This window comes from Microcebus murinus, chromosome 6, assembly GCF_040939455.1.
Source record: "Microcebus murinus isolate Inina chromosome 6, M.murinus_Inina_mat1.0, whole genome shotgun sequence".
Lineage (NCBI taxonomy): Eukaryota > Metazoa > Chordata > Mammalia > Primates > Cheirogaleidae > Microcebus > Microcebus murinus.
In genome coordinates this window covers 5,275,429-5,296,034 of record NC_134109.1, presented here as the reverse complement: position 1 = coordinate 5,296,034, position 20,606 = coordinate 5,275,429, and the positions used below count along the sequence as shown (strand labels likewise).

At 37.0% G+C, this 20,606-nt stretch overlaps 11 non-coding genes and 7 pseudogenes across 12 annotated transcripts in view; all 18 read left to right on the top strand.

The window, feature by feature from the left end:
• The window catches only part of LOC105861135 (PRELI domain containing protein 3B pseudogene), a 32,430-nt pseudogene extending 12,692 nt beyond the window's left edge, over nucleotides 1-19,738 (top strand). Inside the window, exons 9-25 of the transcript XR_012919668.1 lie at nucleotides 650-715; nucleotides 1,567-3,062; nucleotides 3,593-3,679; nucleotides 4,393-4,460; nucleotides 5,159-5,244; nucleotides 7,210-7,259; nucleotides 7,839-7,922; nucleotides 8,815-8,901; nucleotides 9,798-9,879; nucleotides 10,727-10,805; nucleotides 11,685-11,770; nucleotides 12,659-12,732; nucleotides 13,686-13,746; nucleotides 14,648-14,735; nucleotides 15,585-16,939; nucleotides 17,850-17,926; nucleotides 18,205-19,738. The product of XR_012919668.1 is annotated as a PRELI domain containing protein 3B pseudogene (transcript). The remainder of the gene's footprint in view (nucleotides 1-649; nucleotides 716-1,566; nucleotides 3,063-3,592; nucleotides 3,680-4,392; nucleotides 4,461-5,158; nucleotides 5,245-7,209; nucleotides 7,260-7,838; nucleotides 7,923-8,814; nucleotides 8,902-9,797; nucleotides 9,880-10,726; nucleotides 10,806-11,684; nucleotides 11,771-12,658; nucleotides 12,733-13,685; nucleotides 13,747-14,647; nucleotides 14,736-15,584; nucleotides 16,940-17,849; nucleotides 17,927-18,204) is intronic.
• Nucleotides 148-220, top strand: LOC142871736 (small nucleolar RNA SNORD113/SNORD114 family). Its single transcript, XR_012919942.1, has one exon. It is a non-coding gene; the product is annotated as a small nucleolar RNA SNORD113/SNORD114 family (small nucleolar RNA).
• Nucleotides 1,032-1,103, top strand: LOC142871721 (small nucleolar RNA SNORD113/SNORD114 family). Its single transcript, XR_012919934.1, has one exon. It is a non-coding gene; the product is annotated as a small nucleolar RNA SNORD113/SNORD114 family (small nucleolar RNA).
• Nucleotides 2,387-2,460, top strand: LOC142871723 (small nucleolar RNA SNORD113/SNORD114 family). Its single transcript, XR_012919935.1, has one exon. It is a non-coding gene; the product is annotated as a small nucleolar RNA SNORD113/SNORD114 family (small nucleolar RNA).
• Nucleotides 3,403-3,473, top strand: LOC142871734 (uncharacterized; annotated as a pseudogene).
• Nucleotides 4,011-4,079, top strand: LOC142871732 (uncharacterized; annotated as a pseudogene).
• On the top strand, nucleotides 4,789-4,863 carry LOC142871715 (small nucleolar RNA SNORD113/SNORD114 family). Its single transcript, XR_012919929.1, has one exon. It is a non-coding gene; the product is annotated as a small nucleolar RNA SNORD113/SNORD114 family (small nucleolar RNA).
• On the top strand, nucleotides 8,253-8,324 carry LOC142871720 (small nucleolar RNA SNORD113/SNORD114 family). The gene has a single exon (XR_012919933.1). It is a non-coding gene; the product is annotated as a small nucleolar RNA SNORD113/SNORD114 family (small nucleolar RNA).
• On the top strand, nucleotides 9,235-9,306 carry LOC142871726 (small nucleolar RNA SNORD113/SNORD114 family). The gene has a single exon (XR_012919937.1). It is a non-coding gene; the product is annotated as a small nucleolar RNA SNORD113/SNORD114 family (small nucleolar RNA).
• Nucleotides 10,237-10,305, top strand: LOC142871746 (uncharacterized; annotated as a pseudogene).
• On the top strand, nucleotides 11,126-11,194 carry LOC142871738 (uncharacterized; annotated as a pseudogene).
• Nucleotides 12,115-12,190, top strand: LOC142871731 (small nucleolar RNA SNORD113/SNORD114 family). Its single transcript, XR_012919940.1, has one exon. It is a non-coding gene; the product is annotated as a small nucleolar RNA SNORD113/SNORD114 family (small nucleolar RNA).
• Nucleotides 13,113-13,188, top strand: LOC142871716 (small nucleolar RNA SNORD113/SNORD114 family). Its single transcript, XR_012919930.1, has one exon. It is a non-coding gene; the product is annotated as a small nucleolar RNA SNORD113/SNORD114 family (small nucleolar RNA).
• On the top strand, nucleotides 14,085-14,156 carry LOC142871728 (small nucleolar RNA SNORD113/SNORD114 family). The gene has a single exon (XR_012919938.1). It is a non-coding gene; the product is annotated as a small nucleolar RNA SNORD113/SNORD114 family (small nucleolar RNA).
• Nucleotides 15,072-15,138, top strand: LOC142871743 (uncharacterized; annotated as a pseudogene).
• Nucleotides 16,297-16,368, top strand: LOC142871714 (small nucleolar RNA SNORD113/SNORD114 family). The gene has a single exon (XR_012919928.1). It is a non-coding gene; the product is annotated as a small nucleolar RNA SNORD113/SNORD114 family (small nucleolar RNA).
• Nucleotides 17,267-17,335, top strand: LOC142871740 (uncharacterized; annotated as a pseudogene).
• A 566-nt stretch (nucleotides 19,739-20,304) lies between the features above and the next one.
• LOC142871754 (small nucleolar RNA SNORD113/SNORD114 family) lies at nucleotides 20,305-20,382 on the top strand. The gene has a single exon (XR_012919950.1). It is a non-coding gene; the product is annotated as a small nucleolar RNA SNORD113/SNORD114 family (small nucleolar RNA).
• The last annotated feature ends 224 nt before the right edge of the window (nucleotides 20,383-20,606 follow it).

The following is a 20,606-nucleotide window of genomic DNA, read 5'->3' as shown; positions in this document are numbered from 1 at the left end:
TGATGTGAGATGATTCTATATACAGATTAGGAATGTCAAGCCTCTTCTTGGGCTTTGTGGACCCTGGGGTTCTAAACTATTATTAGTGAATTAATGATTTAATCAACGGACAATGCAGAAATGAATGGGGGAAAGAAGGACCAGTCCTGGATCGATGATGACTAACTGGTGGCTTACGAGCGTGAGACAATGACTACGGGTCTGGAACTCTGAGGTCCATCACAAAGGGAATGTGGTCTTTCTGCCCGTTCATTTCTATTACATTATTATGGCTGGCTCAATGAAAGAACCAATAAGCAAATGTATAAATAAATCAAAATAAAATGGGTGAAGCATTGTCCCATTATAAAAATTCGTGGCAAGGCAAGAAATGCTATTACGTATATTGAAAACACTGAAATCCAAAGGAGAAGGAAATGGTGCATGACTTCTTTTTGGCTAAGGGTGATATATAGTCAGTATAAATTATAGATGATGTTTTTGTTCTGGGTCAGTGGCAAGTCCAAAGTGGTTTATTTTAAGATTAAAGGAAATAAATACGTTCCAAATAAGGACTGCCAAAAGAGTGACTAAGTGGGAGATGATAAGCGAGGACCGGTGGAGGAATGTCTCGTTTCTTTAATCATCTGTTCTGCTCTGTACTCCGCAGAATGGACAACTTCGAGGTGGTTCCAGCCTGTTCGTTGCATCTCTGGGTTGCAGCGCGAAGACCCATGTGAGTGATAGTTTGGTGGTTCTTGTATTTGTTTGAGTGGCTTTTTGTTAAAGGTATTTGCTGAATTACTAAAATGTATTAAATATAATCAAAGGGTCCCAAAGAGGCTCAGATCAATAAAAGCACTACAGTGCTTAGTCCATGTGTGGACCACTGAGGACGATACTGAAGAGATTTAGCCTCTGTGGAAATGAATCTGTGGGGTCGATGTTAGAGATCTTCATGGATCGTTCCTGTATTCTGTGATTTACGTGTATTTCTTTATTATGAATCAGCCAACAGACAAATTTGTGTTAGTGTGAAGTGGAAATGACCCTGGGCCAATGATGACCACTGGTGGCGTATGAGTTATGCACCATGAATACTGTGTGGGAACTCTGAGGTCCAGCGAAAACGGGGTCTAGTCCACTGCCCCTTTGCAAAGGGATCCTACGGACAGATGTCAGCATGTACAAGGGTCTTGTTCTTGATCTCTGTGTTTAGGAATTTAAAAAAATATTATGTAGAAGAATCAAGGGTAGGATGAATAAACAAATATATAAATGAATGGATATGAAGAGGCTAAAGCCTTGTTAATCACTAAAGTGTATAGTAAGGAAAATGGTTATTAATATAAATTAGAATGAATAATATATGGATGAAATGCATTATGTCTTGGACTAAGGATGGCACAGACTGTGGTAATAGTCAGTAATCACTCTCAGTTATAAGTTTGTAGTTTATTAGGAGAAAAAAATAAATATTACCATTCAATAATGGTAGAAGACTATGTTCATGAATGGTAGAAAATGTGGATCAATGGAAAGAAGGTCTCAATGTTTTTATCGTCTTCTGTGCTTTCTACTCTTCAGAATGGATGCACCCAGCTGGCTGAAAGTGTTCCGCTCTGGTCAAGATTATTATGTTGCCTCTGCGTTGGGAAAAAGACCACGGTGAACTCTACGCAAACTTCTTATCTTGGCGTGGGTGATTTGCTTGAGGGCATTCATGGCATTATTATAAAAAGTATTAAATTATTCAGGAAGATAGAAGTAAGTTCAAGAGATACATTGTACAACATGGTGACTATATTTAACAACAATATATTGTATTCTCAAAAAAGGCTGAGAAGGGGATGTTAAGTGTTTTTACCATAAAAATAGCTATGTGAAGTAATTCCTATGTTAATGAGATAGATTTAGTTATTCCACTATATATATATATATGCTTCAGGACATCATGTTGCACATGAAAAATGCATACAATTTAAATAAAAATTTAAACCTGGCCGGGCGCGGTGGCTCACGCCTGTCGTCCTAGCTTTCTGGGAGGCCGAGGCGGGCGGATAGCTGCTGCTTTAGGGGTTCGACACCAGTCTGAGCACAGCCTGGGCACAGTGAGACCCCGTCTCTAAAAAAAAAAAATTTAAACATATTGAATTAATAAAAAATTAACCTTGGCTCGTTGACAAGTATGATATGAAACATCATGTTGTTTAATTTATCATGTGCAACACTGAGGTCAATTAATGAAAGATAGTCTACATTAAAAATAATTCTATAGATAGTTGTTATAGATATTTAAGGACCTTGGGCTTTTTTGAACCATGTATCTATTTTTATTTAATATTAATAAAATAATCCTTTAAATGATAAAAATGTAGGAACAAATGAAGAAAGTGAGACTCAGTCATGGACCAGTGATGACAACTGGTGGCGTTTGAGTCATGTACGATGAATAATTCGTGTTTGAAATTGAGGGTCCAACACAAAATCTAATTAGTTGATTCCTTTTGTTGGAATTGTCTCTATGGAGAAATGTAAGGAATATATAAAGACAATGCCCTCATATTGATTCAGTTCATTTAGCTTTATTATTGTCAATAGCTCAGTGACAGATTCACTAAACTAATATAAATTAACATATAAAGAAGAGCATCGAGCATTGTCTATGCACGTTTATGTGGAGATAAGAAATATTAATAAAATTTGAAAACACTGATAGCCATTTAGAAACAAATGCATATTTATTTACCACTTTGAGCAATTTATCTTACCACTTGGGTAAGAATCATATAAGCAAGAGTCTAATTTTATTATTCTAGGTTAGACTCAAGATGGAAGTGTTCCTTGTGTTATGATTAAAAAATATGTGTATACACCCACTCATAATGAACAAGTAACAAATACCTAAACGACTGAGTAAATGGAATGCAGAAAGCAAGAATCAAGGGAGATAAGCTCTTAATTTTTTTATCATCTGCTCTGCCTTGTACTCCTAGGATGGACACATTCAAGATGATTTAAACATTCTTCCATGGTCACAAGCTCTGTGGTTATCTGTGTAAATTAAGAGCACAGAGATCAAAGTAAGTAATGATTTAAATTCTTTTCCTGGTTTCCATATTATTTTTTATGTTAGTATCTTTCAGTGTATTATTAAAAAGTATGAAATATAATTAAAGAATGCAAAGGTATCCCAGAGATATAGATGGGATATAGGAAATGATACAGCAATGGATGCATATATGAAAAACTGAGGATAATTAATAAAATGCTATATTGGTGTGAGAATAATTCTATACATAGATTAAGGATAGAAAGGCTCTTCTTGAGTTTTAGTGAATAGTAGCATTTTAAAATTACCATTTTGTGGTTTAATGAATGAATAGACAGACGTAGGTGAGAGTAAAGTAAGAGGGCCAAGGCTGGACCGAATGATGACGACTTGTGGCGTATGAGTCACGGACGATGAATACGTGTGGCACTCTGAGGTCCAGCGTGGAAGGTCCTCAGTCCGTCCCCTCTGACACGATCCTGTAGCTGGGATCTTGGCTTTGTTCTTTCGCTCGAGGAAGTCTCAATGTTTTTATCATTTCCTCTGATTTGTATTTCTCAGAATGGACCCACGCAAACCGATTTAGGAATTCTTCCTTGGCCAGAAGCTTGTCGGTCGCGCCTCTGTGATAGGAGCCCAGAGAAGAGTGTGAGTGATGAGGACGTTCTTGTCTCGTTTTGGGTGGTTCGTTTAAGGGTAGTCTCTGTATTGTTAAAAAGCGTGAAATAATAACCAAAGGCTACGCGGACTGTAGCCTAGTAACGAACACGGAGTTAATATGAAGTAGTGCATGTTTCATGCATATGTGAAATGCAGGGATAGTTAATGAAAGAGATATGTTGAAGTGAGAATGATTCTAGGTACATATTAGTGATATCAAGTCTCTGAGATTTTTGTGAATCAAAGAGCTTTTAAAGCAGAATTACTGAATTGATTGATAAATAATTCAGAAGTGAATGAAAGAAAAGTGGGCCTTTCCTGGACTGATGATGACAGCGGCTGGGGTATGAATCTTGGATGATGAATAATCTGGAACTCTGAAGTCCAATGCAAAAGGAAACTGGCCTTTCTTTTCATGCACTTCATTCTAGTACTATAATTGGATCAATGAGAGAATTGATAGACAAGTATATAGATAAATCGAGATAAAATAGGTGAAACTTTCTCCAAATTTAGAAATATGTGCCAAGGCAAGAAATACAGTTAATGTGTGTTGAAAACATGAAATCAAATGAGAAAATGATGAAATGGTATCATCCAAATGAATGATTTCGTGATCCTAAATGAGCACCTACATTATAGATGTAAAACAAGGAACAGTGGACATTGGGTCTCTCTTTTTTTTTTTTTTAAATCAACAGCCCTACTTTCTTCACCCCAGAATGGACTCACTCCAGTAGATTCACGCACTGGGAGCCTGCAGACCCTTGTGAGTAGTGTTTTTGTCTTGGCCTGAGTGGTTTGCTTAAGGGTATTCACTGGAGTATTAAAAATTTTGTAATATAATAAAAGAAGGCCAATCGCAGCCCATTGACAAACATGGGATCGACATGGAGTATTCTATTGATTACTTCATTTAAGAAAAATCAGGATATTCAGTAAAAGAGATATAGTGATCTGAAAATGATTCTATAGACATATGAGTGATATCGAGGCCTTTTTCAGTTTTGTGCATCATAGCACTTTAAACTTATTATTAGTGAATTCCTGAATTAATCAACAGTGTAGAGATAAGTGAAGAACAGGTGGGCCATTCCTGGACCAATGATGACGACTGGTGGAGTTTGAGTCGAACATGATGAACACTGTGGGTCTTGAACTCTGAGGTCCAACACAAAAGGAATCGTGTCCACCCTGTTCTGTTTGAAGGGATACTATAGACAGATGTCAGAAGTATGCAAAAATCTAGCTTTTTGCCTTCGTTTTTATGCTTATGGACAGAATCAATAACATTCTATGTCCATGGCAAATTCAAAGTTGTTTGGTTTCTTAAAAGAATATGAAACAAATATATTCTGAATAATGATTGCGTAAGTGACTGGCTAAATAAATGAAAGGTGAAAAGGGAGGATCATTGGAGCAATGTCTCAATTTATTGTACTATCTGTTCTGCTTTGTACTCCTCAGAATGGACCCACTTGGCTCACTTAGGCACTCTTCCGTGGTCTCTAGCTCTACGGCCGCACCTGTGTCTTGGGAGCCTGCAGACCAGCGTGAGTCTGTCTATTCCTCTGTTTCAACTGTCCAACTGTCCAATTGATGTCAGGGATATACAAGGGTCTTGTTTTTGGCTTTTGTGTTCATGAATTCTTAAAGAATAACATTATTAAGTATAAGTGGTAGGATAAATACTAAAAAAATATATATAATAAACAAATATCAAGGCAGTGAAGCATGCTCATTGTGAAAATAGATAGTAAGGAAAACTGATATTGATATACATTGTAGTAATGGAGCAAGTGTATTTTGTCTTAGACTAAAGTTGATAAAACGTGATAGGAAACAGTTTTTGATGAGTTGCATATTTGGTATTTGATTCATTAAGAGAAAAATAAATAAATATTACCATAAATTTAATTTAACCCAAATGACTGTATAAAGGGATGGAGGAATCTATGGATCAGTGGAGAGAATGTCTCAATTTTTTCATCGTTTGCTGTGCCATGTACTCCTCAGATGGACAGCTGATTTAGTCTAGGATCACGAGTCCACATCTATGTGTCAGGGGCATGGAGACCAGTGTGAGCAACAAAGCTGTCTTGGTTTGAGTGATTCAAAGAAGGTCAACCATATCAGATAGCTGTGAGGTATTATGTTGATTGATACATAACTGGAACACTGAGTTCAGTTAAAGAAAGGGATTTAGGCTCTTTGTAAATAGTAGTATGGATGAATGTTAAGGATATTGAAGATCTTATTCTTGTTTTTTGTGGATTACATAAATTTTTATTAATGAAGTAGTCAATAAGTAAGTATAGATAAGAAGGCGAATCTTGGACCACCAATGTTCAGAAGTTCCCCCACCTTTCTGGCACCAGGGACCAGTCTCATGGAAGACAATTTTTCCATGGTTAGGGGGACTGCAGGGAGGGGGAGGCAAGCAGAGGTCTGCAGGCCCATCTGCAGCTCAGGGGTTGGGGACCACAGGATGTCTTTGTGTATGATTGTTGTTTATGATGAATACTAGGTGCCTGAAACTTTGAGGCCCAACACAAATAGGATCTAGCCCATTGCCATGTTTAAAGTGATACAGTAGACAGATATCAGGAATATGCAAGGATCTTCTTCTTAATCTTGTGTTCATGAATTTTAAAAACACTATCATAAAAGTATCAATGGCAGAATAAACAAATAGATGCACAATTGAGTCAAAATGGATAGAGTGAAGCACTGTTCATTATTACAGTGTATAGTAAGGGAAAATACCATTCATGTACATTTTGGTGTGGATAACAAATGGACCCAGTATATCACTAAAGGTGATATAGGCAATAATAATAATAATAATTACTAATAAGTAATATTTATTGCCCCAAGCCAGTGATAAGTTTGAAGTTTGTTTTAAGAGAAGAAAATAAATATTACCATAAATTGATAAATACCTAAATGAAAAACAGAAATTATAGATCAATGAACAAAATATCTCAATCTTTTTATCATCTCTGCTTGCTACTCTTCAAAACAGAATCACTGAGCTAATCTAAACATCATTGCCATGATCACCTTTCTTATGCTACTGCTTTGTTCAAAAAGAGCCCAGTGTCAGTAGACTCAATGCCCCTGTCTTGGTTCCAGTCATTCAGTTGAGGGTATTCATGGTAGTATTAAACAATACTAATCAAATGTGATTTTATATTATATAAGAAGAATAAGCATATGTTTATGCTTAATTTTACTTATATTTAATTTTCCTATGTGCATATTAAACTGACATTGGAATAAAATACATTTAAGTCCAAAAAAAAAAAAATCAACCGAATAGTTATTTATGGCCCAATAATAAGGATGATGTGAAATAATTACGTTGATCAATCAATACTGTGTGCAGCATTGGCAATGCTTAATGAAAAAGATATAATGTACACAGGAAATGATTGCGTTGGTAGATATTAGCAATACTCAGGCATTTTATTCCTGCGTTTTTCTGACTCATGTTTACTTTATTATTTTCACTGCAGTAATGATCCAGCCTCTGCAAATGTGAAAGTGAATGAAGAAAAGTTGGCCGGTGATTACACAGGGACAATGATTCCGACTGGTGGCATATGAGTCACAGGCTATGAGTAATACATGTGGGGGTCGGAGCAGCAGCACATCATAATTAGTCTAGTCCTTCTGTTCGCAAGAATCCTGCAGGCAGATGTTTGGAATCCACAGAGATCATGTTCCTGTTTGGGATTCATAGATTTATTAGTATTAATGGATCAATGACAAAACCATTAAAAAATATAAGTAGATAGATAAAAAAAAGGGTGAAGCATTGTCCAACTGTGAACATATATAGTGAGGCAAGAAATATTGTTAATACAAATAGAGAAGACCGATGTCCATTAAAAAAAAAAGCAGTGAGTCAAAGATGTTACCTCTCTGGCTTAGGATCCTATAGACACTGACAGTAAGAATTTGTTTTATTGTTTTGAATCGGTTCCCAGTTAGAGGTTGTCCCTTTTGTTAAGAGAGAAAATATACACCTTATGAAAGACTATAAAGCCCCTGAATGATTAAGTAAATGCAATATAGGAAGCAAGAACCCTACAGGATGAGCTTTCCAGTTTTCCCCTCACCTGGTCTGCTCTGTTCTCTGCAGGAGGGATGCACCCGCTGATGGACGCATTCCTGCATGGCCACTTGCCCTGTGTCGCACCTGCTTGTTAGCAGCATAGAGACCCATGTGAGTAGTAGTTAAAAATTCTTGACTTGGTCTGGACTATTATTTAAAAATATTCACTATATTAATAAAAAATATATAATACAATCAAAGATGGCCAGCGGTATTCTAGCACTCTCTATGGGAGTGATAGGAAGCCATTACACATACGAAAAACTGAGGATAATTAATGAAACAGATATATCAACACTAGAATGATTCGATGCAGAGATCAGGAACATCAAGGCTCTGCTTTGGATTTTGTGGACCGTAGGTTTCCAAATTGCTATTGGTAGATTAATGAACCACTCACAAACAGCACAAAAGCAAAGGGAGCCACAAGAGGGGCAGTCCTGGATCGATGATGACTACTGGTGGCGTATGAGGGTGACACGATGAATACGTCTCTGGAACGCTGAGGTCCATCACAGAAGGAACCTGGCCCCTCTCAGTTCTTGAGATCCCGTAGCCCAGCGTCAGGAAATAGAATGCACTTGTTTGTTCTTGGTGCTCATGAATTTTCATTCTGTTTTTATAATTGGACTAATGTAAGAATCAGTAAAGAAATATAAAAATAAATAAAAATATAATGAGTGGAGCATCGTCCAATTATAAAACAATGTGATGAGGCGAGACATACTATTAATATGTACTGACAATAGTGAAACCCAAAGAGAGATAAATGGAACACGCCTGTCACATCTTTGGTCAGTGATGGCACAGACAGTGTAATTATAGATGACGCTCATGTTGTAGGTCAGTGGCAAATTCAATTGTTCATTTACTTAAAGGACAATGAAAGAAATATACCATACACTAAATAATGATCGCCTAGATGACTGAAGAAACGTGAGAAGCAAGGCTCGATGGTGACAATATCTCAAATTTGTTATTTTCTTTGCTCTATATTCCCCAGAATGGACGTACTTGTTCTGACTCGAGGATTCCTCCCCTGTCCCATGCTCCGTGGGCACCGTGCGTTGGCAGGCAGATGCAGACTCATGTGAGTAATAGTCCAAGTCCTTACCTTGGTTTGGATGGTCCATTTAAGAGCATTCAATCTATTATTGTAAAGTATGTATATAGTCAAAGACAGGCAATATTATCCAAGTGATAGATACGGTAGTGATTATGAATATTATATCGATAATGCATTTATGAAAAACAGGAATATTAATGAAACATATATATCCATGTTAGAATGATTCTATGTAGAGATTAAGTTCATCAAGGCTCTTCCTAGAGTTTCTTGAATGTTAGGCTTTAAAGTTATCGTTCGTGAATTAATGACTTAACAGATAACGTAGAAATGAACAGAGAAGAGAAGGACCAGTCCTGGATCGATGATGACTACTGGTGGCGTATGAGGGTGATACGGTGAATACGTCTCTGGAACGCTGAGGTCCATCGCAGAAGATAACTGGTCCATTCCCTCTGTTTCCAGTGGTCCTATAGACCCATGTCAGGGATGTAGGATTAAATTGTTTTTGGTGTTGGTGTTCATGCAATTTGATTCTATTTTTATAATTGGAACAATGCAAAAATCCAAAGATATATAAATAAAGATGTATAAATGAATAAAGACAAAATGGGTGAGCATTGTACAATTATAAAAATATGTAGGGAGCCAAGAAGTACTATCATCATATATTAAAAACAGTGAAGTCCAAAGAGGTATTTTACATACCTATTACCTCTTTGTCTTATGATTATAGACGGTATAAATTACGGACCATGTTCAAATTCTTAGTCATTTGCAAGATCAGGATCCTAAGAAAGTGAAATAAATCTCAGTCCACATAATGATTGTTTAAAGGACTGACTGCAGGAAAGGGAACGGCCAGGCCCGTTAGTGCAAATGTCTCAATGTCGTTGTCTGCTCTGCTCTGTACTCCTCAGAACTGGTGACTTGCGCTGATTTGTGGATTCCTTCAGGATCAGATGCTCGGCTTTTGCCGTGGTTGGGAGCGTGCAGACCACTGTGAGTGATAGTCCAAGTTCTATTCTTGGGGTGGGCGTTTTGTTTAAGATATTTAATGTATTATTTAAAAAGTATACAATATAAATAAAAGATGGCCAGGTGTATCTCAGGCATAGATACAGAGCGATAGGAAGTACTATATTGATAATATTGATTATCAATCAATATTAATACATATCGATAATATGTAAAACCCGAGGATAACTAATGAAAGAGATACAACAATATTAGAGCAATTCTTTATGCAGATTAGGAATATCAGTGCCATTCTTGAGTTTTTATGAATCAAAGGTTTTAGAGTTATTATTGGTGAACTCATAAATTATTTAATAGACACGGAGAGAATAGGGTGACTCCCAGGCCGATGATGACTACTGGTGGCGTATGAGTCGAATACGATGACTACGTCTGTAATCTGAGGCCAACAGAAGAAATCTGGCCTAGTCTCCTTGTTTCAAATGATGTTATAGGAAGATTTCAGAAGCACAGAATGTGTTTGTTTTTTTTTTTCTTTCTGTATACATATTATTTTCATTCTATTTTTATAATTGGATCAATATGAGAATCTGTAAACAAATATGTAAATAAATGAAGATAAAATGGTTGAAGTATTGTCCAATTATAAAAATACATGGTAAGGCAGGATATACTATTAATATATATTAAAAGCAGTCAAGTCCAAAGAGAAATAAATGGTACATATTTGTCATCTATTTGCCCAATGATGGTAAAGACATTATATCTTATAGACAATGTCCAAGTTCTGGGTGTGGCAAGGTGAAAAGAAAGGATCAGTAACAGGAATGTCTCAATTTTGTTATCATCTTCTCTGCTCTATACTCCCCAGAATGGACATATTTGTGCTGATTTAAGGATTTCTGCATCATCATGTGCGGTGCAGCTTAGGAAGGAGCATGTAGACCTATGTGAGTAATTGTCAAAGTCCTTATCTTGCTTTGGGTGTTTTGTTTGAGAGGATTCAATGTCTTATACAAGGTCAAGATGGCCTACTGGATCCTATCTCAATAACAATAGTGTGAAGTATCGTATTAATAATGCATATATGAAAAGCTAAGGATAATTAATGAAACATATATATATGTTAAAATGATTTTGTTTAGAGATTAAGAATATTAAGTCTCTTTATAGGATTTTGTAAATCACAGAATTTAAAGTTATTAGTAGTAAATTAATAAATTAATCAGTAGACGAGGTAGCATTGAATGGAAAATAGGAGGACCCATCCCGGATCGATGATGACTACTGGTGGCGTATGAGTTTTGTTCGATGAATACGTCTGTACTCTGAGGTCCGTCACAGGAGTAGTCTGGCCCAGTGCATCTATTCTAGATGATTCTAGAGACAGATTTCGGAAATATCGAATGTATTTTTTGACCTTTGTGTTTGTGTATTTTTATCCTATTTTTATAATTGGCCAATGTGTGTGAGTGGATAAACATACATAAATAAATGAAGCTGGAAAAGTTTGAGCATTGTCCAAGTATAAAAATGTGTAGTGAGGTACGAAACAGTCTTAATATGCATTGAAACAAGGAAGTCCACAGAGAGATGCATGGTAGGCGCCTGTGATTTCTGTGGCTAATGATGTTGTAGGCGCTACAAAGTATAGACGATGTTGAATTTCTGGGCCAATAGCAAGTTTGAAATTATTCATTTCTTTAGAGAAAATGAATGAAATATACTTCAAATAATGATTGCCTAAATAACTGACTAATGATAGCTGGAGAGTAGTTAGGGATAGCATCTCACTCTTGTTATCGTCTTCTCCGCTTTACATTCCTTAGAGCGCTCATCCTTTGCGGATTGGAGGATTCATCAAAGGTCATGTGCTGTGTTTGCACCTTGCTGAGGAAGGAGCCTGCAGATGGCTGTGAGCAATAGTCAAAGCCCTTATCTGGGTGTGGGTGGTTTGTTTAAGACGATTCGATGTCTTATGAGAAGGTGTATATTACAATCAAGGACGGCCGACTGTATCCGAATAATAAATGTGGGAGTGATGTGTGGAGTATTATATCGGAAATGCATACCTGCAAAACTGAGGATAATAAATGAAATAAACATATCAATATCAGAATGATTCTGTATATAAATTAAGGATATTAAGGCTGTCCTTGCAATTTTATGAGCAGTAGGACTTAAAATTATTAATTACTGCATTAATGAATTAATCAACAGACGAGGTAGAAAAGAACTCCAAGGAAGGAGGGCCAGTTCTGGGCCGAATGATGACAACCACTGGTGGCATATGAGTCATGGACGATGAGTACGTCTGTGGAACTCTGAGGTCCGTCAGGGAGGAAATCTGGCCCATCCACACATTTGAGAGTATTCTACAGACAGATGTCAGGAATACAGAGTGTATTTATTTTTGGCATCCATATTTACATATTTCTATTCCATTTTTATAATCGGTCAATGTGAGAAGTAATAAGCAAATATATAAATAAATAAAAATGGATAGCAGTAAACACTGTCCAATTATAAAAATATGTAATGACAGAAGCAGCATTCTTAATATATTTTTAAGCAGTGAAGTCCACAGGGGAGCGAATGTTTCATGCCTGTGACTTCTTTGGCTAACGATGGTATAGACGGTGTAAAGTATAGACAGTGTTCAGTTTCTGGGGCAGTGGCGAGCTCAAAATCTGTGCTCCCAATAATGATTGTGTAAATGACTAGCGAATGACAGGTCAAAAGCCGGGATCAGTACTGGGAGTGTGTCAACTTTATCATCTTCTCCGCTCTATACTCCTCAAAGGGGATGACCCGTGCTGCAGTGAGGATTCCCCACGACCACGTGCTCTGTGCTGAGGAAGGAGCCTGCAGACAGCTGTGAGCAATAGTCAAAGTCCTTATCTGGGTGTGGGTGGTTTGTTTAAGACGATTCGATGTCTTATGAGAATCAGACATACAGAATCAGACTGTATTCGGATACAGTCGGCCATCTTACAATCAAAGATGGCCGACTGTATCCGAATAATAAATATGGGAGTGATGTGTGGAGTATTATATTGAAAATGCATACCTGCAAAACTGAGGATAATAAATGAAATAAACATATCAATATCAGAATGATTCTGTATACAAATTAAGGATATTAAGGCTGTCCTTGCAGTTTAATGAGCAGTAGGACTTAAAATTATTAATTACTGCATTAATGAATAAATCAACAGACGAGGTAGAAAAGAACTCCAAGGAAGGAGGGCCAGTTCTGGACCGAATGATGACAACCACTGGTGGCATATGAGTCATGGACGATGAGTACATCTCTGGAACTCTGAGGTCCGTCAGGGAGGAAATCTGGCCCATCCACACATTTGAGAGTATTCTACAGACAGATGTCAGGAATACAGAGTGTATTTATTTTTGGCATCCATATTTACATATTTCTATTCCATTTTTATAATCGGTCAATGTGAGAAGTAATAAGCAAATATATAAATAAATAAAAAATGAATAGTGGTAAACACTGTCCAATTATAAAACTATGTGATGACAGAAGAAACATTCTTAATATATTTTTAAGCAGTGAAGTCCACAGGGGAGCGAATGTTTCATGCCTGTGACTTCTTTGGCTAACGATGGTATAGACAGTGTAAAGTACAGACAATGTTCAGTTTCTGGGGCAGTGGCGAACTCAAAATTTTTCATTTTCTTTAGAGAAAATGAATTAAGTGTGCCCCCAATAATGATTGCATAAATGGCTAGCTAATGACAGGCGAAAATCCAGGATCAATACTGGGAGTGTCTCAATCTTATCATCTTCTCTGCTCTATACTCCTCAGAGTGGAAGACCTGTGCCATGCCCTGTTTGGACCATGCTTAGGAAGGAGCATGCAGATCACTGTGAGTTGATAGTTAACGTTCTTGACTTGGCTCAGGTGCTTTCTTTAAGAGGACTCAATGTATTATCGAGAAGTGTGTAATATATTCAAAGATAAAGCCAACTGTATCCCGGTGATACTTATGGCAGTGAGATGAAGTATTTGTTGGTGTAATGCACACATGAAAATCCGAGAACAGCTACTGAAACAGATACGTTAATGTTAGAATGATCATGCAGAGTAGAAATGTCAAGTCTGTTCTCGAGCTTTGTGAAATGTAGCAGTTTAAAATTATTATTGCTGAATTAATGAAATAATTTACAGACAGTGTAGAAACGGTAGAGAAATAGAGGGTCGATCTGGACTGATGATGACTACTGGCGGAGTATGAGTTGTACACGATGACAACGGGTCTGGAACTCTGAAGTCCTTGGTGAAAATCGGTTCCCTCTATTTTGAATAATCCTCTGTATTCTATAAGAATATAGAATACATTTGTTTTTGGTTTTTTTTGTTTACGTATATTTATTTCATTTAATAAGTTGATCAATTAGAAAATCCATAAAATAGATGCATACATAAAGAATAAAATTAAGCACTGTGCAAAATTATAAAACTATTGATATGTGGTAAGGCAAGAAGTACTATTACTACGTATTTAAATTGGGTGAAAGCCAAGAAGAAATCATACATACGTAACCTTTTTTTGGCTAATAGTGAACAGATGGTATGGAGATTATCAGCAATGTTCATATTCTGGTTCAGTGGAAAGTTCAAAATTGTTCGTTTTCTTACAGATAAAAATGAAATAAATATACTTCCTTCAATGATTACCTGAGTATCTAACTGATGATAGGTGAAAAGAAAGGATGAGTAAGGAGACGATCTCAATTTTGTTATCTTCTGTGCTCTGTACTTGTCAGGATGGATGTATTTGTGACGATCTCAAGATCCCTCCGGGGTCACGAGCTCTGATTTGACCCATGTTCTGGAAGGCGCGTGCAGACCAAAGTGAGTGATCGTCAGCATTCTTGTCGTGGTTTGGGTGGCTTGTTTAAGAGGATTCAGTGTGTTATAAAAAGGGTGAATAATGTAATCAAAGAGAGCCAAATGTATCCTAGTCATAGCTCTAAGAGTGATTTGAAGTATTATATTGATAATGCATATGATGAGCTTTGAACAATTAATGAAACAGATACACCAAGGTTAGGATGGTTCTCTGTAGAAATTAGGAATATCAAGGCTCTTCTTGGGTTTTTGAAAACCAAAGGTTTTTAACAGTTATTAGGAATTAATGAGTTTAATTAATAGACAAGTAAAATGCATGGAGAAAAATAGGGCAAATTCTGGACCGATGATGACTACTGGTGGCGTATGAGTCGTACGATGACTACGTCTGTAATCTGAGGTCGATCACAAACACCAGTTCCCTCTGTTTTAAATGATCCTATAGGGAGATTTCAGGAATATAGAATGAATTTGTCTCTGGTCTTTGTGTTTTATGCATTTTTATTTTATTTTATAATTGGATCAATGAGAATCTGTAAACAAATATATGAATTAATAAAGATGAATAAAATTAAGCATTGTCCAATTATAAAAACACATGGTGAGGCAAGAAACACTATGAATAGGTATTGAAATAGTGAAGTCCAAAGAGAATTAAATGGTAGATGCCTGTGATCTCTTTGGCTAATGATAGTATGGACAGTATAAGTCATAGACAAGGTTTAAGTTCTGGGTCAGTGGCAATTTCAAATGATGATTGCCTAAATCGTTCATTAAATGAAAGTGAAAAGCAAGGATCATTAGTGAGATTGTCTCATTTTGTTGTCGTCTTCTCTGCTCTGTACTCCTCAGCATGGACGAGTGGTGCTGGTTTAAGGATTCCTCCACGGTCCCCATCCACGTTGGGATCCCGGTCAGGTGCGTACGGACTAATGTGAGTAATAGACAGCATTCTTGACTCAGTTCAGGTGCTTTGTTTAAGAGGACTCAGTGGTGTCATCAAAAGTATAATATGGGCCGGGCGCGGTGGCTCACGCCTGTAATCCTAGCTCTCTGGGAGGCCGAGGCGGGCGGATTGCTCAAGGTCAGGAGTTCAAAACCAGCCTGAGCAAGAGTGAGACCCCGTCTCTACTATAAATAGAAAGAAAGTAATTGGCCAACTGATATATATATAAAAAAAAACTAGCCGGGCATGGTGGCACATGCCTGTAGTCCCAGCTACTCGGGAGGCTGAGGCAGAAGGATCGCTCGAGCCCAGGAGTTTGAGGTTGCTGTGAGCTAGGCTGACGCCACGGCACTCACTCTAGCCTGGACAACAAAGCGAGACTCTGTCTCAAAAAAAAAAAGTATAATATGAAACACTATATTGATAATGCTTAGGTAACAACATGAGGATATTTAATTAAAGAGCTATATCAATATTGAAATGGTTCCATATACAGATTAGGACTATCAAGGCTGTCCTTGGTGTTTCTTGAATCATAGTGACTTAAAATTATTAAGAGTGAATTAGTGAATCAGTCAATAGACAAGATGGAAGTGTGTAGGACAAAAAGATCAGTCCTGGATCGATGATGACAGCTGGTGGTGTATGAGTCTTATACGATGAATACACATATGGAAATCTGAGGTCCATCACAAAAGAAATCAAGCCATTTTCTGTGTTTGATATAATCCTTTAGAAAGGTGTCAGGAATATAGAATGGGTTAGTGTTTGGTCTTTGTGTTTATATATTTTTATTCTATTTTTATAATTGGTCAGCGTCAGAACCACTAACCAAATGTATAAATAAATAAAAGATGAATGATGTTAATCATTGCCCAATTATAAAAATATGTGCTGAGGCAAGAAGCACTATTAGTGAAAACAATGAAGTCCAAAGAGACATAAATGGTACCTGCCTGTCACCTCTTTGGCTAATGATGACATAGACAGTATAATTCTAGATAATGTTAAAATTCATGACCAGTTGCGAGTTCAAAATTCTTCATGTTTTTTTTAAGAGAAAATGGAATATGTAGACTCCAAATAATGACAGTTTACGTGACTAATGGTGGGTGAAAGGCAAGGGTCCATCGTCAGATTGTCTCTCTCTTGTTATCTCTGAATTACGAGCCTCAGAACGGATGACGTGTTCTGCTCTGAGGATCCCGCATGGTCATGTGCGCCGTTTGCACCACGCTTAGGACAGAGCTTGCAGACCAGTGTGAGTAATAGTCACATGTCTTGTTTTTCTTTGTGTGGTTTTCATAACTGCCCATGTGCTGTAAATAAGTGTGTAATATAGTCAAAGACGGTGAAGTTTATCCAGCGATAAATACGGCACTGATGTGAAGTGTTATGTTGATAACGCATCGGTGAAAAACTGAGGATAATTAATGAAACGTATATCAATGTGAGAGTGATTCTAGACAGAGATTAGGAATGTCGAGTCTCTTTTTGGAGTTTTGTGAATCCTAGTGTTGAAAATTATTGTTAGTGAATTAATGAATTGATCGGACAAAGTAGAGATGGAGAAAAAGAGGGCCAGTCCTGGGCTGATGATGACTACTGGTGGCGTATGAGTTGAATACGATGACTACGTCTGTACTCTGAGGTCCATCACAGAAGGTAACTGGTCCATTCCTTCTGCTTTGAATGATCCTATATGTCAGGAATATAGAATGAAGTATTTTTGGTCTTCGCGTTCATGCATTTCCATTTTATATTTATAATTGGATCAATAAGAGAATGAATAGATATAGAAATAGATATCAGTAGATCAATGAAGAGTAAAATGTTCATACTTTATTATTGTCCAATTATAAAAATAAGTTGTTAGACAAGACCTACCAATACTATTAATATATATTGAAATTGGTAAAGTCCAAAGAGAAATCTGGCATACCTGTTACCTCTTTGACTAATGGTGATAAAGACATTATGAATTGTAGGCCATGTTTAAGTTCTGGGTCAGTGGCAAGTTCAAACTTGTTCATTTTCTTAATAGAAAATGAAAGAAATGGACTCCAGATTAATGAATGTATAAGTGAATAACTAAAAGAGAACTGAAAAGCGAGGATCAACGTGCAACGGTCTCATTTTTGTTGTCATCTGTTCTGCTCTGTACCCTTCAGAATGGAAACCCAAAGGCTGAGTGAAGGAGTTTCCTGAGTGAAGTTGCGTCCCTGTGTTAGGAGCCTGGAGACCCCCTGTGAGTAACAGTCAAAGTTCTTGTCCCGTCTTGGGTGGTCTGTTTATAGGTTTTCATTGCACCATCAAAAAATATGAAATATAATCAAATCCGTCCATGTGTCGCCCAGGGATAAATATGGAATGAATATAAGGTGTTGTAAGTGATGGACGCATAGATGAAGAACATATCCAACATTATTTATGTGTATACTTTAAAAAATATTTTGCGGCCGGGGTGCTGGGGTGCTGGGTGTGGGGCGGGGTCAGGTGTAGCCTCTTTGCCTCATTGTCCCTTAGCGCCCCCCAGGCACCGCGTGGGCCGCCTGCACCATGAAGATCTGGACTTCGGAGCATGTCTTTGACCACCCATGGGAAACTGTTACCACAGCTGCAATGCAGAAATACCCAAACCCTATGAACCCGAGTGTGGTGGGAGTTGATGTGTTGGACAGACATATAGATCCCTCCGGAAAGTTGCACAGCCATAGACTTCTGAGCACAGAGTGGGGACTGCCTTCCATTGTGAAGTCTCTTATTGGTGCAGCAAGAACCAAAACATATGTGCAAGAACATTCTGTAGTTGATCCTGTAGAGAAAACAATGGAACTTAAATATACTAATATTTCATTTACAAATATGGTTTCAGTAGATGAAAGACTTATATATAAACCACATCCCCAGGACCCAGAAAAAACTATTTTGACTCAAGAAGCCATAATCACTGTGAAAGGAGTCAGCCTTAGCAGTTACCTTGAAGGACTGATGGCAAGTACCATATCTTAAAATGCTAATAAAGGCCGAGAAGCAATGGAATGGGTAATACATAAATTAAATGCCGAGATTGAAGAACTGATGGCTTCAGCAAGAGGAAGCGTAAGGACTCCAATGGCAGCAGCGGCATTTGTAGAAAAATGATAATACCAGTTGGTAGATAACATTGGGTGCCCCAGGTCTCTCTAAGCTGGCAATATTTATTTGTTATTTAAAAAATACAACTATATTTTAGGTAGAATTTTTTTTAATAAGCTGATTTAGGCTATGTGACTTGATCAAAACAGAGATACAGGGCTTCTAAATAAAGGGATCATCTGAAATTAGTGTTGTTTGAAATGGCTAATTTTAAGGTTTCCAGTATTTATATAAAAATTTAAGTTTTCTTAAAAGTACTTGGAAATTGGCATTGACATTGACTCTCCTTAGGTAGAATTTTAAAGCTTTTCATGCATTGGAACTCTACCTGGCTTTGGACCAACCCCAAAACAAAGCAGAGATTGCCCTGCTGCTGTAACTTCAACAGCTTGCATGAGAGAACTCACTTTAAAAGGAGAAATTATATACTTTTAAAAGATATTAATTTGTATAACTTGCTCTGCTATAAACCACCTTTAAAAACCAGTGTTTTGGTTTTGTACTTAAATATTTTTGGAGTGCAAATTACCTCTAAAGTAATATATGACTGCAACAAAAATAAAATTTTATTGTATTAAAGAGTACTGTATTGATTTGCCAAATTTTTGTGACTTGGTAAAGGTATTACCTTCCTTGGATTTGTACTTTGTGATTTAGTATGCTGTGCCGTGGGCTGGTTATGTTAACTGAAAAAATAAAGTCATTACCTGAAAAAAAAAATATTTTGTGAGGCAAGAAAACCTGTGGTATATGTTGAAAACAATGACACAAGGAGGGAATAAGTGGTCTAAGGTTGTTACTTCTTTGGATAAGGATGAGATAGATGGTGATACATAGTAATCAATGACACAATTCATTTGTGTCAGAGGCATGACTGATACTGTTTTTTTATGAAAGAGAAAATAAAATAAATGTTATCCCAGATTACCTATATCACTGACTAAATGGAAGACAGAATGCAAAGGCCAATGCAGACAGTGTCTCCTGTCTTTTTCACCCTCTCCTGTGCTCTGTACTCCTTAGGATGAACACTTTCCATCCGATTTTGCCTTCTCTGGATGGTTAGAAGATCTGTGGCTTCACCGGCATGGTATATGGTCTGTGGAGACCAACGCGAGTAATGGTCAAAGTTGTTTTCTTGGTTCCACTGTTTTCTTTTCAGAGCTATTCATGATATTATTAAGAAGTATTACATATAATCATTGAAAGTATACTGTGGCCCAGCTGTAAAAATGGGATTAATACAAAGCACTATATTGATTAGTACATATATACAACATTAAGGTTAATTAATGAAAGAGATATATTGCTGTAATAATTATACAGACAGATGTTCGAGCTCTTCAAGCTAATAATTATATAGGCAAACAATAGAGCTTACTCTTAAGTTTTTGTGACTCTTAGGTAATTATTTTATTATTATTAGTGAACTGATCGGTTAATCAGTAAAAACGTATAGATACAAAATAAGAAGATGAGGGCTAAGTCTGAGCCAACAGTGACAGCTGATGGCTCATGAGTAACGGACGATGATGACTACTGAGTGTCTGGAACTCTGAGGTCCCATATGATAGAAATGTTATCTATTCTATAGGATCACCTTTATATAGGAAATTCCTATAGGTAGATGTTAGTGGTATCAAAGATTGTGTGCTTCTAATTTTATGGTTCATGGACTATGGTTACTATTAATATAAATGAATCAATGGAAGTATCAATAAACAAATATTTAAATGATTAAAGAAGAAGAGAGTGAGGCATGTTCTGATTGCTAACATATGTGGCAAGGA